This window comes from Physeter macrocephalus, chromosome 10 (assembly GCF_002837175.3).
Source record: "Physeter macrocephalus isolate SW-GA chromosome 10, ASM283717v5, whole genome shotgun sequence".
Lineage (NCBI taxonomy): Eukaryota > Metazoa > Chordata > Mammalia > Artiodactyla > Physeteridae > Physeter > Physeter macrocephalus.
In genome coordinates this window covers 285,336-302,874 of record NC_041223.1, presented here as the reverse complement: position 1 = coordinate 302,874, position 17,539 = coordinate 285,336, and the positions used below count along the sequence as shown (strand labels likewise).

The 17,539-nt window shown below is 56.4% G+C and overlaps 1 long non-coding RNA gene across 1 annotated transcript in view; it reads left to right on the top strand.

Moving 5' to 3' along the window:
- Positions 1–3,607: 3,607 nt before the first annotated feature.
- Positions 3,608–17,539, top strand: part of LOC114487002 (uncharacterized) — a 20,823-nt gene continuing 6,891 nt past the window's right edge. The window contains exon 1 of the long non-coding RNA XR_003681565.2: positions 3,608–4,239. This is a non-coding gene — a long non-coding RNA (uncharacterized lncRNA). The remainder of the gene's footprint in view (positions 4,240–17,539) is intronic.

Sequence of the window (17,539 nt, the reverse complement as noted above, 5' to 3'; positions counted from 1 at the left end):
AATGCTGAATTTTATCAAATACTTTTTCAGCTTCTCTGAAGATGATCCTATTATTATTATTATCATTATTTTTTTTTTTTTTGCGGTACGCGGGCCTCTCACTGCTGTGGCCCCTCCCGTTGCGGACCACAGGCTCCGGACGCGCAGGCTCAGCGGCCATGGCTCACGGGCCCAGCCGCTCCGCGGCATGGGGGATCCTCCCGGACCGGGGCACGAACCCGCGTCCCCTGCATCGGCAGGCGGACTCTCAACCACTGTGCCACCAGGGAAGCCCAATCCTATTATTTTTTAAATCTTTAGATCTGTTAAGAGATAAAACAAATTACCTATAACCACTTTTGAAACCAGCTTTTTAAAAGTTTTGAATTTTATTTTGACATGTAATTATGTTTAGCTGAGCTCTATAGCATGTATTATTGAAAACCCAATTTTCCATAAGGACGTACTATTTTCTTAAGCATCTGGAGTTCAACAGCATCTTGAATTCATTTAACAAAGCCTTACGGCAAAAAAACAGAGCTGTGCGGTCATACCATTATTTAAAAGCTGACATTCGTTCTCTGAGTTTGAAAAATAATAGATATATATATTTTAATGAAGAAAGTGACTTACAGCATGCTCGTCTTAAACAAAGCAAGCGTCTTAAACAAAGCAAGAGTGCACAGAAGTAGGTATGTAGGAAGCTAGAAGGATTAGATAAACATTGTCAATAAATTTAAATTGACGGGATACACACTTTAAAATGGCTTTTAAAAATAACATAAGAAATAAGTTAGAAAGCAAATAAGTAGGAAATCTAAGTTCACAGATGCCTGCTATCAGAAGGATCTGCCTGCACGCCGGTCTCCATGGCAACAGCAGAGCGAGGGATCGGAGGCTGAGGAGCCGCCACAGTAAGCCCATCGATCCCCTGAACACCTTCATTTCTGAAGCTTGCTTGTTGCCTTTCAATTTTACAGAATCACATTACAATTTTGTGGTGACTGGAAACCAAGAGGAGAAAAGATTTCTACCTCCAAGATGGAGCAGGCACTCACCACTAAAGGGGAGCGATCTTGAGGCTTTTTACAAAATATTTATCCCCCGGGACTTTGGTCAGGTGCAAGGAGCCCAAGCCCTGGGTCTGGATGCGTAAACCTCCAGCATCACACGCAGGACCCAGTTTTTGATATTCTGTTTGTCGTGGAGGTGCCTGTAAATGGGCTACAGACACTGACTTATGGGTTATTTATTTGTCGCCTCTGCGGTGCAGTTGGCAATAAACACACCACCTTGAGGTAGGGGCGCTGGGAAAGCCTCATCAAGCCGAGAGCTGTTAACCTGCTGGCACTTCCTCCTCCTGAACCTCCTCCTTAAACAGCTGGGCAGGGACCTCATCCACCTCTCCGACGGCTGTAACGCTGGGTGATGGATCTCACGCGGCTGCCAGTGCGGGTGGAGCCCAGCACCTGCGTGCTGTCCGATCCAAGCCTCCTGGAACATGTTTGTTTAAACCAATCAACGCTTTCTGATGATGGCACGAGCCTTAAAGCCTTGACGCTGCCATTTTTCAACAGGGGCAAAGCATGGCTGACGATAACAGAGCTCATCCCCACAGCAGCAGCCCTGGGAGCTGAACCAAGGGTTTCCCCGCGTGCTGTCCGTGCCGCCGCCTCTCACCTGCACGTGGGGTAAAAGCCGCACAAGAGACTAACCAGAAGCGAAAGACTGGAAACGCATGAGAAGGCACCGGGCAGGCTCCTGCTCAAAAGGCTCCACCAGCCAGCCGGATCTCGGCCCACTGAGGTCACGTGTGCAGTGGGGCCTTGGGCGGTGGTTAAACTGTGGGAGGGGTGATCCGGGGGTGGGCGGCCGAGCAGAACGGCTTCTTCAACGTTGTAAAAGTTGCTTAACGAAGAAGCCACTGTAAGGGGGCCTACGGCCCGTGCGTACCTGGTGACTAGCTGGCGTTACACGGCCGTCTGTGTGCTCAGCTCTGCCCCAGGGCTCCTGTGCCTGGAAAGCCTCCTGTTCCATCAGGAGGACCTGCCATCCATGCACAGGACAAAATAGCCGGGGCTCACATACCCCAGGCAGCGCTGGTGGACAGCGCACCCCGGACGGAGGGGCTGGCGAGATGTGACATTTGACATACGTGACCAGGCATCAGATAAGCAGGAAGGCTGATTCCATCATCCAAGTCCATCCTGCGGACTCAGCTTCCGGGAGCACAATATAATATTTCAGTCAAAAAGTTAAATCCTTCCTTGGCCTGGATTTCTTTAGGGATAATCCCGACTAGAGCATTTACACCGAGAGAAGACCCGTGTTTGTCAGAAGTACCTCCTAGCAAGCTCCCTGGTGAGGGCCAAGCCATTATGCAAAGCGAGTGTTATTTATTTATCTTCCCCGGAAAACAGAAAACACACTGTACACACACTTGCCATTCGGTTTGGCAGAGGCTGAGACGAGGTGGTGACACGTTCGTGTATCAGGAAGGAGTTTGAAAACATTAGTGGCGAATTAAAACCAAGCTCCCGACAGAAATGCCCGCCCAGGGGTTCCTGCTGTCCCGACTCAGCCGGGCCCCACGAGGTTGCCAGACGGTGGGGCACGTCTCCCTCCTCCGACAGCCCCTCCCCCTGCCCCACTGCCCAGCTCGGCAAAGGAATGTTTGAACAAGATAACGCGCCCCCAAAAGCCCAAATAAAGTGTTACGAGGAGCACAGGTGGGCCTGTTTGAAAGGCGAACTATTCCCGAAGCAGCCATCAGACGGATGATCTGACTGGCGATTTGGTTAATGTTTCTCTCTCTTCCTGCTGTGCACACGGCTCCCGCCGGCGTGTGCCGTGTGCACAGCCTCCCCGCTGCCCGGGGGTCCCTTCTTTCACCTGGAGCCGCAGCCAGGCAGCTTCTAATCCCACACCTCATCAGGCTGTGCTGCGCAGAGGGTCTCCCACCTTCCCGCCAGGCGTTACCTCAGCTGCCAAAACACAATCTGTCCTGACGGCCCTGAAACCGGGGCCCCCGCCCCTCGCTCCTCCGCCGCTGCCTGAGTCTCCATCTGACTTGGGCTTGGTGTGCCCGGCGGCACTTAATCCCTTTCTCCCTCCAGCTCATGGCAACAGGGGCTCCTGCCAGGCCGGGCTGGCAGCGGCTCCGACAGTGGGACGTAAGCCCAGCTGGCGCCCGGAACTTCCGTGTTCGTGTGCACAGCAGCCCCGGTGCCAGGACAGTGGTTCCCGTGCACCCCGAACGGACCGGGGGCTCTTCCTGTGGCCCCCGCTCCGCATTTGGGGCCATACCTCTGGTTACCCGGCAGCATCTCTTTGTCTCAGGCCTGGTGAGGCCAACAGAGAAACAAAAGCAAGCGCCGCGGGGCTCGGGAGGCAGCAAACGGTGTGAGCAGAGGCCACGCTGGGCCCCTCCGGCCAGGAGCAGCCCAGTGGCCGGGACAACGGAGAGAGGGGCTGGGTGCCAGGGCCTGGGATGGGGCCGGTTGGCGCGCTCCCGGGACAGTCTCTCCACGAAGCGCCAGGGGCCCGGGTTCCCGGGGCGCAGGTTGTCTGCACGTCCGTCTGCACACAGGCCGGCGTCCGCGGCGCGAGCAGACTGGCCCTGACCCGCTGACCGTGGCATTAAGTCCTCGGACGGAAAAGCCGTTGTCGCGGCCCGAGTCGGGGGCATCGTACTGGTTCGGGGAGACTCTGGGTTGATTTCACCGTTTCCTACAAATGACCTCAAGCCCTTGGCCGGAGCCACTCAGAACGGACTATTTGTCTACTCTCTCTCAAAGGCTGGGAAGGGGCTCCCGCAAGGCCTCGGCTGTAAACCCGTTGTGCTTCCTGAGTAGCTTCCCAGCGACAACCCGCCGTCCCACTTGGGACACTGGCTTCCTGGTCAGCTGCCTGGAAGGAGGGACGCCGGCCTCTGACCAACTGCCCGAGTGGAGCCCACCGCCCGGGGACCCTGGACTGGAACGGCAGCCCCAGAAACACGGGCTGGGCTGCAGGAGCTTTAAGATGTGCTTTGAGGCTGGCATTTCTGCCAGCAAAATTCTAAATTCTGCGTGATCCGTGGTCACCTTAAGGTCACGACCTTCAGTTATGCTCCATCGACTCTCCCAAGGAACCCAGCAGACCCGTCCCCTGGGTCACGCCCGGGCTGGTTTGCTGTCGTCAGCGGCGTGGCCGAGAGGGAACGTTGAGCCGGCGCCACCTGGAGCTGCCTGGCCCCGCTCCCGCCGTCGTGCTTCTCAGGTGAGCACTGCCCGTCGCAGCCGCCCTCCGTCCGCGGGCCGCCCCGCCGTTGGCGTGTGTGACATTCCCATGCTGGCCCTGCAGCTCTGGGTCCACCGTCAGCCAGACGCGGCGTGGCGGCCCCGGGCGCAGCTCAGTGGAGGAGCTGAGGCCACGCCAGCCCCGGTGCTCCCGGGCCGACCCCTCGAGGGGTGCACGCTCACGGTGGCGTCCATGTCGCCCAGAGTAGGTGTGCCCGCGGGGTGGGACGGCCACGCCCAGTGGCTCCTCCCCCTCCCCCCACAGGCGCTGCGGCTCCCGTGCCCGCGGCCGTCCGGGACCCGGGCTTCTTCCGTCTCACGGCTCCACCCTCCTCTGGGGCAGGGGCCACATCAGCGAGGGGGGCAGTCTCGGCCCAGCTCCCCGTGTGCCTGCAGCGGAGAAGTGGATGGCGGGGCTGCCGGCCGCTGACCCTGTTCGGCCAGCGCGGGGTGGGGACGGGAGGGGGGGGGCAGGCTTGCTCTCCCCGCCCGGAGGTGGCAGGTCCTCTCCCCGCCGACCCAGGTGCCAGTGGCAGGGGACGGAGGCTCCGCGGAGCCCGGCCCCAGGGCCATGCTGCCCACGGAGGGGGCGTGTGAGGCTGGGCTGACGGCCCGCTGACGCTGCCCCCGATTCTGTCCTTAGTTTACAGGGGAGGTTGTGCGGACTCTCGGATCCTGCAGCCAGGGGAGGTCGTGCTGGAACCCAGCCTGTCTGGCCTCAGGTCTATGCTTTTTCCACCGAGTCTGAGTTCAAGGCTGCTCACAAGCTGCGGGACCCTGGGCGAGTCACACCTTCTCTGTGGGCAGATTCGCATGTCTAGCAACATGGATTCTGCCTTTTTTTTTTTTTTTTTGCGGTACGCGGGCCCCTCACCGCGGAGCGCAGGCTCCGGAGGCACAGGCTCAGTGGCCATGGCTCACGGGCCCAGCCGCTCTGCGGCACGTGGGATCCTCCAGGACCGGGGCACGAACCCGCGTCCCCTGCATCGGCAGGCGGATTCTCAACCACTGCGCCACCAGGGAAGCCCCTAACCTTTCATTTAATGCTGAAAAATCAGGGAATGCCTGACTGCAATACAGACTTGGAGTCAATTACAATTCTCTAGCTCACTTCTGAGGATGTTTGCTGTAAAATATACATACCATAATATTGATCATTTAACCATTTGTATAAATGTACCATTCAGAGGCATTAAATACATTCACAGTATTGTGTAACCATCACCACTCTCTTTACCTAAAGCTTTTTCCTCATTCCCGACATCAGCTCTGTGCCCACGCATCAATAACTCCTGGGCTTCCCTGGTGGCGCAGTGGTTGAGAATCCGCCTGCCGATGCATGGGACGCGGGTTCGTGCCCCGGTCCTGGAGGATCCCACGTGCCGCAGAGCGGCTGGGCCCGTGAGCCATGGCCACTGAGCCTGTGCCTCCGGAGCCTGCGCTCCGCAACGGGAGAGGCCACAACAGTGAGAGGCCCGCGTACCACCAAAAAAAACAAAAACAAAAACAAAACTCCTCACCCCACCCCACCCTGGTAACTCGCTTTGACTTTCTGTCTCTGAATTTGCTAATTCTGGTACCCCTCCTATAACTGGTATCATACAACGGTTGCCCTTCTGTGTCTGGTTTATTTTACTAAGCATAATGTTTTCAAGGTCTGTCTATGATGTAGCAGGTATCAACTTTTCCTTCCTTTTCAACTGCTGAATAATATTCTGTGTGTGTGTGCATGTGCGTGTGTGTGTGTGTGTGTGTGTGTGTGACATCATCTTTATCCTTCATATGCTGGTGGACACTGGAGTTTCCACCGTTTGGCTGCTGTGAACATGACTGTGCAAATACTTGTTCGAGTTCTTGCTTTCAGTTCTTTCGCGTATATACCCAGGAGTGAATTGCTGGGCCACACAGCACTGAGCTGTTCTCCACTGGACATTCTCACCCGCCATGCGTGCATGAGGCTCCAGGCTCTCCACATCTTCACTAACATATGTTGTTTTGCATTTTTCAACCATGATTACGGCCGTCCAATTGGGTGCGAGGTGACATCTCAGCTGTGGTTTTGGCTTGTCTCACCCAGTGACTAAGGATGTGGAGCATCTCTTCATGAGCTTGCTGGCCATCTGCACATCATCTTTGGAGAAATGACAGTTCAAGTCATTTGCCCATTTTTAATTTTTTTTTGTCTGTTTAGCTGTAGGAGTTCTTTATATATTCTGGATATTAATCCCTTATCAGATAGAGGATTTGCAAATATTTTCTCCCATTCTGTAGGTTGTCTTTTTGCTTTCTTGATGCTGTTCTTTACGCACAGAATTATTAATTTTGATGTAGTCTGATTCATCTATTTTTCCTTTTGTTGCCTGTGCTTTTGGTGTCATATTATTACATTTTAATAGTGCATTCTTTCCTTACTCATTCTTACTGCTACCTCTGTCATATGTCAAAATTCTCGAAACATGTGTATCTGTTTCTGGGTTCTCTGTCCTGTTCCGTGGCCTCTGCTTCTCCTGACACCACTGCCTCATTACAGCCTTAGAGTCAGTCTTGACACCCAGCAGGGCAGGTACCACCGTCTCCTCCTCCTCCTTTGAAATGTTCTCTGCTATTCTTAGCTCTTTGCTTTAATAAACTTTACCATCAGCTTACTAAGTTCCATGATAAATACAGCAGGAATTCTGATTGAAATGGCATCTAACTCACAGCTTTTAAGGGGGAGGGTCACCATGTTCACAATATTAGTCTTAACATCCCTCAACACAGTATATTTTCCATGTGTTCAAATCTTTTTATGTTCCTCAATATTTTAATATTTCCCCACCAAAGATTGTGGATATCCTTTTTAGACATATTTCTGGAGCGATGTTTTAAAAATAGCTTTCATGCTGTTGTTTACGATGTCTTCTTTCCTATTATATTTTCTAAGTGATAATTATTGGATATAGGAGTGCTACTGGTTTTGGTAAATAGATCTAACTTCCTCCTCTTTTCCTCTTTTTTATTCTTAATTTCTCTTTTTAAAATTACCCTAAGATTTTAATACATATATCTTACTGTATTTTTATTTTTAACAGACCCCAAATTGTTCAGTATTTCTACCCCTCCAAACAGGAAAAGGATTTTAGCATTTTTAACCACCTACATTTAAACATGAAATTAGTTATTGATTTTTAAAAATATAAGTTTCAAGTACAGCACTGTACTACGACATCTGTGTACACTGCAGGGTGAGCCCCCCCAAGTCTGGTCACCGTCCGTCACCAGACGGCGGGGACCCCCTTCACCCAAGTCATCCCTCCCCCAAAACCCCCTCCGCTCTGATAACAACCAATCTGTTCTTTACACCCGCGGACTTGGATTTTTTGTTTGGTGGTTTGTTCCTCAGATTCCACATACAAGTGAGATTATACCGTATCTTTCTCTGTCTGACTTATTTCACTTAGAATAATACCCTCCAGGTTCATCCATGTTGCCACAAATGGCAAGTTTTTTTTAATGACTGAATAACATTTCTGTATATATACATAATATAATATTCCATTATGTATATATCACATCCTTTTATCCATTCATCCATGGATGGACACTTAGGGTGCTTCCATGTCTTGGCTATTGTGAATAGGGCTGCTGTGAACGTTGGGGTGCATGTGTCTTTTTGAATACATTGGTTTAATGAAATATATTGTGGAGACTGATCTCTCTGTTCCTTGTTATGTTTTGGCGTGGCTCTCATAGCATCTCTGTTGATGGTGCTGGTCTGTAGCGCGGGGCTCTCCTAGGGCAGCCGGCCTGGAGCAGATCAGGAGGCCACCCCTGGACAGAAGGCGCATGACGGTGCTGGGTCCACGGGCGCGTGCGGGGAGGGAGGGGCATGGCTCTAGGGAGAGTGCATTTCACCTGTGGCCGATGTCGTCTCTGGAGCGGTCCGTCCTCCAGGCAGGCCGAGCACCCGCCAGCCCGGCACCCAGTCCCGGAGTCTGAGTCCTGTCTGCCAGGCCGTGCACTCTGGTTTCCTGGCCGGGGCTTCTGTTCAGATGAGTTGCGGAAACCCCACAGAGCGTTAAACTCTCGTCCTGATCCCCCGCTTCGCGGTACAGCGGCCACGAGACGCAGGGTTTCCCTGTTTCCAAGGTGTGGGAGAGGCGTGTGCAGCCAAGGGGAGGCCGTGGTTGTTAGGGACCAGGACAGCATTTCCTGCAGGGAATTAATCCTGGGGCCTCAGGTCCTGCTATGATTTACTCACTGCAGAGTTGAAAGGCCCGGATTCAAAGGCCCAGCGCAAACCTTTGCCCCCTGGGAACAAAGGCGGGAGATTAGCTCCATGTTATCAATCAGCATTGTCAGGATGGGATAGAAACGCTTCACCTGTTGACGCCTTAGTGTGCGCCTCCAGAGGGGGTCAGAGGTCATTCCTGCCCAAGGTTTTGTGTCTCAGTTCCCCTGGCCCCGAATTACCTTTAAAAATGGCCTCAAAGGACCGGAGATGAACGTGGATTAGTGTCTTAATCTTACAGCAGAGCCTGTAGTTAGGGCCTGGGGACGGAGGGGCTCGTGGCATTGTCTGGGGCTGTCCCTGGCACGCGGCCCTGGGGATGAGGCCGGCTTTGAGCCTCTGGACACGACCCTTTACCAGCTAGGGGGCGGCTCACGGGGCTTTGCCAGCTGACTCAGTGGGACAGTGGGGTTTGTCAAGAGCCAAATAAGTGAGCTCTTGGGCTCAGAGGGGAAGGGAGCTCCCTGCCCCGGGGCTCCTGCTGGGAAATGGAGGTGGAGCTTGTGCTCCAGGGACTGGCAGATGCCCCCCGCCCGTGTTCAGAGTCCCCCGCAGGATAACCTCATCAGGTCGAAATTGCCTCTTTTCTGGCTGCACATGCTGTAGACGCAGCCCTGCCGAGACGGGCTTCCACCTCCACGTGGCCTGCGGACCCCAAACCCCCTCTGCAAAGCGGCGCCCCCAGCAGGCAGGGGTGAGGCCCTATGAGTGTCCCCCGCAGCCAGCAGGGAGCCTGCATGGGGGGCCGGGATTGGCGGGGGCCCGTGGGTGCCCGCTGGCCTTTCCCTACAAGGGCGCTCGGGTCACTGAGTTGTCTCTGCGGAGAGTCTGCCTGGGGGGCCCTGCCTGTCCTTCCTGTCGCCCTCCTTCCCTCCCCGCAGTAAATGCTGCTCTGCTGGGCCCTGCTTCCAGGCTGCCTGTCGCCCCTCCTCCCTCGCTCCTCCCACACACAGCCTCCTCCCCACCAGTGTCCCTGGGGGCTGTCCTCTGTCCAGACTCCTCTTCTGAATCCCAGCCCCTAGCCGCACCGGGGCCTCTGTGTGCCGTGTAGACAAGCGGCTTCTCCCGACTTCCCTCCATAAGCACCCCTGCACCCACCTTCCCGGGCCCTTCTGCCTGCTCCTCGGCCCCTGAATCCGCTGGCCCAGAGGCTGCCGGGCGGGCTCCCGATCCTGCACCTCCCCTCCGCCACCCCTCTGGGGGCGGCCAGGCTGCAGGCATCAGGGGATCCAGCTGCTTTGCGCTGCTGCCCGGGGCCGGAAGGCCTTCCAGGCCTTCCAGGACTAGGTGCTCCTCTACGAGTTTAGACCAGTGACAAGACATGAAGCTGCAACACTGTTCTGAGCCGTTCATAATAAAAACAACTCTGTATACAACATCTGAAAGGAAAGGCTGAATTCTCTCTTCTCTTTACGGAAAATATGTGAAAATTGTTCTCACGTGAAGAGGCAAAGACAGGAAGCCGAGAAAATGCAGGAGAGTAGCACTTAGCGGAGTGTCAGGCAGTTGATCAGAAACACGGTTATTGCGGATTTTGCGACGCGTGGTGTTCGCGGTGCTCCCCCGCCGCGCTCTAAGGGAGCATCGCGCGTTCTTCTCCCGCGTGGCCTGCCGCCCCCGCCCCGCAGCTGTGCGGGAGGCCGGCTGCCCCTGGCGCCTGGGCTGCGCCTCCGGGCTCGGCGTCTCACGGGTGATTCGTCTTTTATTTCCCATTTTCTACACAGGGCGCGGGACGTTCCGACCGAACATGTACTTCCGTCGGTCTCGTGACGTCTGACAGCTTGTGAAACCGACGTTTTAAGTAGAAATTCAGCACTTCTCGGAGTGCTGCTCTATTTTTCACTCGCGGATTTGGGAAGCGTCTTCACAAAAATAAGCTTCGAGAAATTTTTCCGAATTTTATTTGCGACCGCGTGTGGGGTGGTGGCCGGTGACCCTCGGAAGCGCCGATCTCTGTCGCGGATGCCGGGCGGCTGACCCCAGGGGATGCTCTGAACCTGGCGCTGAGGAGAGGGCGTCGGGGGTGGGAGAGGCTGGCGCTCAGCGCGCTCCGGGGACTTCGGGAGGATTCTGTGCACGTGGGGATCTGGGGCCAAGAGCCACAGTGGGCGCGCGGTGGGGCCGCCGCCCCTCCTGCAGCAGCTCTGCCGCGGCGCACCCTCGTCGGACCCTCACAGCGCCCCGGCGCGGGCCGCGGGGCCTTCCTGCTCGGAGCCGGCCCGGGGGGAGGGGCTGGCACCGTGCCCAGGCCGCGGCCTCTGCCGACCCCGCTTCCCGGCTGCCCGTCTTCACAAGCGCCGCCTCGTCTCTCCGGGAAGCGGGTGCTCGGGCGCGTCTGGGAGCTCGGGCCTCGCGCACAGCCCCTGGCGGCCCCGGAGGCGAACGTTGCCAGGCAACGCGGGATGGTGAGGCCCACAGTCACTCCTGAAAACGATGGGGCTGGGTCTGATTTTTTCTTCTCTCGGTTGATCTTATTTCCTAGACAGCTTGTCGCCAGGGATGAGCCTTTGCTAATCGGGCCCGAGTCGCAGAGCAGAGCAGGAGACGATGGGGACCCTGCCCCTCGGCTTTTATCACATTGTCCCCGACTTGACCACGGGGTTGTGCTTTTCACTGTGGGTTCCATTTGGCGTTTGGGTCTTGAAATGATCGTCAGGGCCTCACGTCCTCACAGGCACCGAGGCAGCTCCAGGCCTGCCAGGAGCGTGGGGAGGTTTGGAGGGGCTGGCGGACGAGGGTGTGTCCCTGTGGGCTGGAGGGCGTGGGGTGGGCGCGAGGCCTCGATCCAGTTACTCTGCGCGAGGGGCACATGCGGACTTTTCAGCCTTTTTCTCAGGGGAGGGATGTGAATACTGGGGCTCCTCCTTAGGGGAATCTGAGTCATGCAGCACCACATATCACTCAGACCTCCTACAGCCGTTAGGAGTTCATCAAAGCACCTGGCTGTCGGGGATGCCAGCTGGGCCTGGGGGAGCAATTGCCAGCACGCTTGGTCACTCAGAGCCCAGCAGCTTTTGCACCTGCTACGGAGGCTGTAAACTGGTGTTGCAGCCGTTCACAAGGCCCTTTATACAGAACACAAGTCACGTGGGATGTGTTTTACCTTCAGTGACAAGGTCACACAGTAAGATCCTATCGACTCCAGAAGGTCCGAGAGTCAGGGGACAGATGCCAGGTGAAAAGCTTAAGTGGGAGATTGGAGACGCCGTCGTCACGGATGGTTTTTCCACTGAAAATTTATTAACTAATTTTATGGCCGGCCTCGCCATAGATTAAAATTGTACATTGTTTACTTGGGTCAGCTGACACGGAGATTATTAGGCTAAAGATCTAGGTTCTCCTCGAATCTGCACCAATTTTAGATGATGTCGGGCACCTCCCAGGCCATATTTCTGCTCCCGAAGGCAGGTCAAACACACAGCCAGGATCAGGCTACCCCGTTATTCTGGAAATGCCAAAGCCGTCTTTACTGGGATTTCTGTATTAATTTCTGGTGAGAGTGGTAGGTTTTGAGCCAGGGTTGCCACGGTTCATGTTTATCAGAAAGAGGATAAAGGTGCCCCTCTTGGTTTCTCTATTGTGAAAACAACGTACATAGGCTCAAAATGTTTTAATCTTTTTGAAAGAGAGGTATCTTACAAATCACCAAATAATTGCTGTTAGGATGAAATTATGAGAACTTGTTTTCCCTTGAATCTACTGATTATCACTAAATTGCAAACTTATTTTCTAAGAAACTCTACTAATTTCTTAGATTCCGAGCTCATCTCAGGAGCCATCAACCTACGTTTTGTACCAACCACAGCTCTGTGCAGACACCTGAGGGACTTGACTCATTTTTCGTGGAAAATTAAACAATTTATTGTCATTGTTACTTTGCCAAGAGCAGAAGAAAATGAGGTCAGGTTTGTCCAGCGAAAGCTGACGCTTCTCCCACTGTCCTCAGGCGGCTTGGGGGCCCTGACGCCCCGAGAGCCTCCTCCCCACCGCCTGTCGTGGGGGACAGAGCAGGCCGCCTCTGTGCGCTGCTTATTGGGGGGATTCAGAGCTGCTTGTCGTGTTTTGGGGTGTTTGGGTCCCCGTCGAGCACGTTAGTCACATGGGATTTATATCTACTAAGGAGGTTACGGGTCTTCAGGTCAGGAATTTCAAGGAACAAATAGGCTGTCATCACCTTTGATGGGCCAGCGGACCCGCTGCTGAGGAGGGACACGGGGTGTCCTGCCTTTCGTCCACGGTCTTCACCGCGGACCTGCGGCTCCTCACCCAGGGAGGGGCTCTCCTCGTCCGTCAGTCCCCCTCACGCGGCGCGTGCTCCGCGGCCACCACGCCCCTCCCCTCCTGCCAGGCCCCCGCGCCTGAGACGTCATCTGTGTGTCATCTGCGTCGAGCCGCGTGAGTGCACGTTCTTTGAGAGATTTCCATCTTCTGAGATAAGCCTTTATTTTTGTCTAAAGGTGGCCTAAATGGCCACAGTGAAGGTTTAAATCTTAAATTATCCATTAAATTCTGAAACCGTGTTTACCTGGAGCTTGTTGGCTCGTTCATGGTCACAATTAATACGGGAGAAAAGGGCGAGGAGCCAGCCCCCAGGGTCAGGATCGTCTCGTTCTTTCTGTCTCGTCGCCATTTGACTTGAGAACATGTACCCTGTGAGGTCGATGCCCGGCCGCCCCGCGGTCCGGGCTCCTGGCTGAGCTCTGCGCGCGGCCCCCCGGCTGGGAGCCGTCGGCCAGGCGCATGCGTGTTGGAGCCCGAGGCGCCAGGCGGGTCCCGCCGCCCCGCGGCTCCGCGCCGCACGGCCGTGCGGCCCCAGAACTCGCCCGAATGGTCTCCCTTTGGGGGCAGACTCCCAGCTCCACTCTGTGTCTCCGCAGGGAACGTGCCCCCCACCAGCCCACCAGGAGGTGGTGGCCGCGGTCCCGGGGGTGGGACGGTCGCCACATCAGAAAGAGGCCAAGTGAGCCCAGAGCAGGGACGGCTCACTCTCCATCCACCGCCCCTTCCTACACTGAGGGCGAAGACCATGTGCCGTGTTGGCTGAACCCCATTTGGTTTTCCTCTTGGTCCACTGCTGGACTTCCGCGTTGCCGAGTGGGTCCCGGGGACGCGGGCGAGGACGACACCACCGCCAGCTTGCTCGCCTCCGCCGCCAGGGGTGTGCAGGGCCCCCGGACAACCTCCTGGCGCAGAGCCCTGGCCTCACCCACACCAGGCCATGGCAGGAGCAGTTCGCCCCCTTCGGGACAAGGCACTGAGGTGCTGGCTCGTCCACGACAGCAGGTAGCCTGTCGGGACTCCAACACCGGAGGACACTTGGTCTTATGTATCTGCCATGATGACATAAAGAAATTTCCCTGGTTCCATCCTGCAAATGGAAGGAAGACGGGCGTTTTTAGCTCCAGGTTGGGGGAAGAGCCTTGGATTTGCAGCTGCTCACGCAGGGCCCGTGCTTCTCTCAAGGTGTGGGTGTAGGTGCCCGGCCGGCTGGGCCCGAGTTTTGTTACCAGGGGCCCCTTTACTACAAACGGTAACAGGCAGGGATGCTTCTTCGATTAGAAGTCAGCACAGCGAGGTCGGCTTGGGTAGAGGGCCAGCGTGTAACCCCGAAAACTCTGGCTCCCCAAGAAGGAACACCCTCCCCTGTGTTTCCAGCCAGGAGAGTGTGTTTTTCTTGATCTGGACTGAATTCAAGGAGAAGAAGACAGCTCACCCAGGGACAGCTCAGCAAGTCTCCCTGTGTCCAGGCCAGGCTCCCACATGTGATTCAAAGTGGGAGATACGGGGCTTCCCTGGTGGCGCAGTGGTTGAGAGTCCGCCTGCCGATGCCGGGGACGCGGGTTCGTGCCCTGGTCCGGGAAGATCCCACATGCCGCGGAGCAGCTGGGCCCGTGAGCCGTGGCCGCTGAGCCTGCGCGTCCGGAGCCTGTGTTCCGCAACGGGAGAGGCCACAGCGGTGAGAGGCCCGCGTACCGCAAAAAAAAACAAAACAAAACAAAAAAATGGGAGAGACGCCCTGAATTGGAGGGAGAGCGGGAGGGGAACGGGGGAGACAGAGACAGGGAGAGAGATGGGGAGAGACGGAGACACCCAGTGGCGTGGGGCAGGGGAGCAGGGGGGAGGGGACCAGGGGCGGCATGTCCTGTACACTCCGGTTGGCAGTGACCTTCCAAGGCCACTCGGGACACCGACAGCTGTGAGAGAGAAGAGGGGTGTCTCTCCCACGGGGCACGTGCCCCAGGCGCCCTCTGGGGCGTGACCAGAGCCGGCGCTGGAGTCCCAGGACCTCTGGGGGGTCCTTGGGCTGAGCCCACCTCGCCCGCCGTGTTTCATAGTTAAAGGTGGGTGACGGCAGAGGCCGGGCTGGGGGGCATCAGGGCGGGTGGCCCCTGGCCCACGTCTTCCCTCCTGAGACTGAGGCTCGGGGGCACTGGGGGAGGAGAGGGAGGAGGTGGGGAGCCTCCGACGGGGCTGAGGGGCCGTCTGTCCTCGCTGAGCTTGTGCTGACTGTGGCTCTCACCTTTGCTCAGTCTGGCCCTGCCCGTCCTCACCAGCCTCTCCCCGTGCTCTGCCTGGGGGTTCTTCTAACGCACCCTGGCCTGACATCGCAGCCCAGATTTTCAATCCTGGGCATGAATCAGGATCACCGGGAGTCTCACAAACCCCGGCAGCCAGAAACCGTGGCCTGATCTGCCCTCATCGGAGGCCCTGACACTGCTGCTGCCTGTTTTGTTCTGACATCAGTGATTTTTGAAAGCTCACCAGTGACCCTGAGGGGAGGCCTGGGTTGTGACTCCGGGGTCTGGGGACCCCGGCCCGGTTCTTGGGGCTGCAGGGGAGTCTGGCTCTTCCCGGCTGAGCCCCGAGTCCTGCAGGAGGAGCTGCGGGGGCCGCCTGACCCCTGCCTGGGATCTTGGCTGAGGAGGAGTTTCGCCCAGACCTGCCGTGGCCCTGGGGTCACCCCCTGCCCGCAGCCCTAGCAGCCCGGATGCCCTTCCCTGATGAGGCTTCGCCCTTAAAGGAAGGGAAGGAGCCTCTGACTGCACCCCGTCCACGTCAGCCAGGCCCACGTCTCAGAGGCAGGAGGGACGTGGGGAAGGCAGGAGGGGCTCGAAAACCCAGGGCGCCCACGCAGAGGGCAGGGCTGCCAGGAGCATCTGGAAATCCGGGTTTTGCCTCAGAATCTCCTGATTTTAAACAGGAACATTTTTTAAAAGAAACAAGGCCAAATAAAGCACATCTGCAGGCCAGTTAAGGGTCATTGGCCCAAGTTTGCAACTTGCCCTTCCCCCTCCTCTGTCCTTTTTGTGAATTCAACATCACTTACTTATCATTTACCATAAACCACACACTGGTCTTGGCTCTTGGAATAAAGCTGGGAACGCGGTGGCAAAAGTCTCTGCTCCCCGGAACTTATGGATGACGGGCGGAACCTCTGCAGGCTGTGAGACCTGCGAGCAGGATAGACAGGGAATCTGACAGGGCGGGCGCTGGCCAGACATGGTAACATGTAGGAGGGTGTCCCTCTGGAGAGGATCCTCGGGTTAAAATCTGAACGAGAAGGGCAGCGAGTGCAGAGGTCCTGAGGGGGAGTGAGAGCGGCCTTTCTGGGGGCGAGAAGGGAGGCTGTGTGACAGCCCGGGTGGGGAGGGGCTGCTGCAGGGGGACCCTGAGGGGAGGAACAGCCGACTCTGATGGTGTTTGGAGAGCTCACTCCCCTGAGAACAGAGGCCGGACCTGCAGTGGCTCGGGATCCGGTCGAGGAGCACTGGGAGAGGAGTGCAGTGCATTTTGAGGTTAAAGCTACTGGAACAGTGGTGGAATCTGGGGTGGGGTAAGGCCAATGGAGGAAGCGGGGGCAGCAAGAGGCGTGGGGACCACCCTGCCGCCCTCACCTGCACGGTCTATCCACAGACGCAGCCGGATGCCTGGGGGCGAGGTCAGGGCTGTGGACGAGCACCTGTGACGTCACGGGACTTGGGGGTGGGTAGGGGGGCGGAGGAAAGCCAGCGAGGGGCGAGCACACGCAGCCCATGAGATGGAGGGGCATTTGTTCCGGGGGCCGGAGCAAGGCGTCCTGCAGAGGCTGGAGCTGGATGCCGCGGAGAAGTGACCACGGGCCCTGCGAGGTTCTCACCTCCCTCTGTTTCCTGGCTGGGTTTCGTCGTGGGCAGGCCCTGATGTAAACATTTAGGGCTCTAACACTGAAAAGACCGTGTGGCTCCCTCCCACGTGTAATTCAAATGCAAAAAGTTTTTTGGAACAAAACAAACTTAATGATGAAATATTTAAAAATTCCCCTAGATTTTCCGATTGCAAAATTCTTGGTAAGTTTGTGCAAATCTTTTGTTGTTGTTGAGTTTCCAGCGTGCCTGCTTTGCTGGTGTCTGAGCAGAAGCGTATATAGTCACGGGGCAATTAGTTCTGGAACTTCTAGTTGGCCCCTTGGCTGGAGCTGCCGCCTCCCTGGTACCAGAGCTCCGCTGGTGGAGTGATTGTGTTAAGACAAACATAATCCCCCCACCCCAGGTGCCCAGGGGAGCTTCATGGGACCAGAGTTAAGTCCTGGCAGCAACAAGGCCTGTAGAGTCACCCAGTCCCCCAGGCACTCCCGTGTCTTTGTTCCCTTGAGCGGTTCCACCTGGAATATTCTGTCCTCCAGATGTGGAAATCCTGCCTTCATTCCCGGCAAGAGCTGGCATGGTGTCTGCTTATTTGTGCGTCTGTGGGTGTCTGTGCTGAATATTGTTCAGATGTTGGGATTATTTTAGAAACACACCTATTTGTTAACCATGCGTCTTTGAGGTTTGCCAGGGATGTGCCCTGAGACTTTGACCAACCCCCCAGTTTACTGCCCTCTGGGACTTACTTGGAGCTATTGTTTGGTCTCCCAAATTTTTTTTTTTTTTTTGCGGTACGCGGGCCTCTCACCGCTGTGGCCTCTCCCGTTGCGGAGCACAGGCTCCGGACGCGCAGGCTCAGCGGCCATGGCTCACGGGCCCAGCCACTC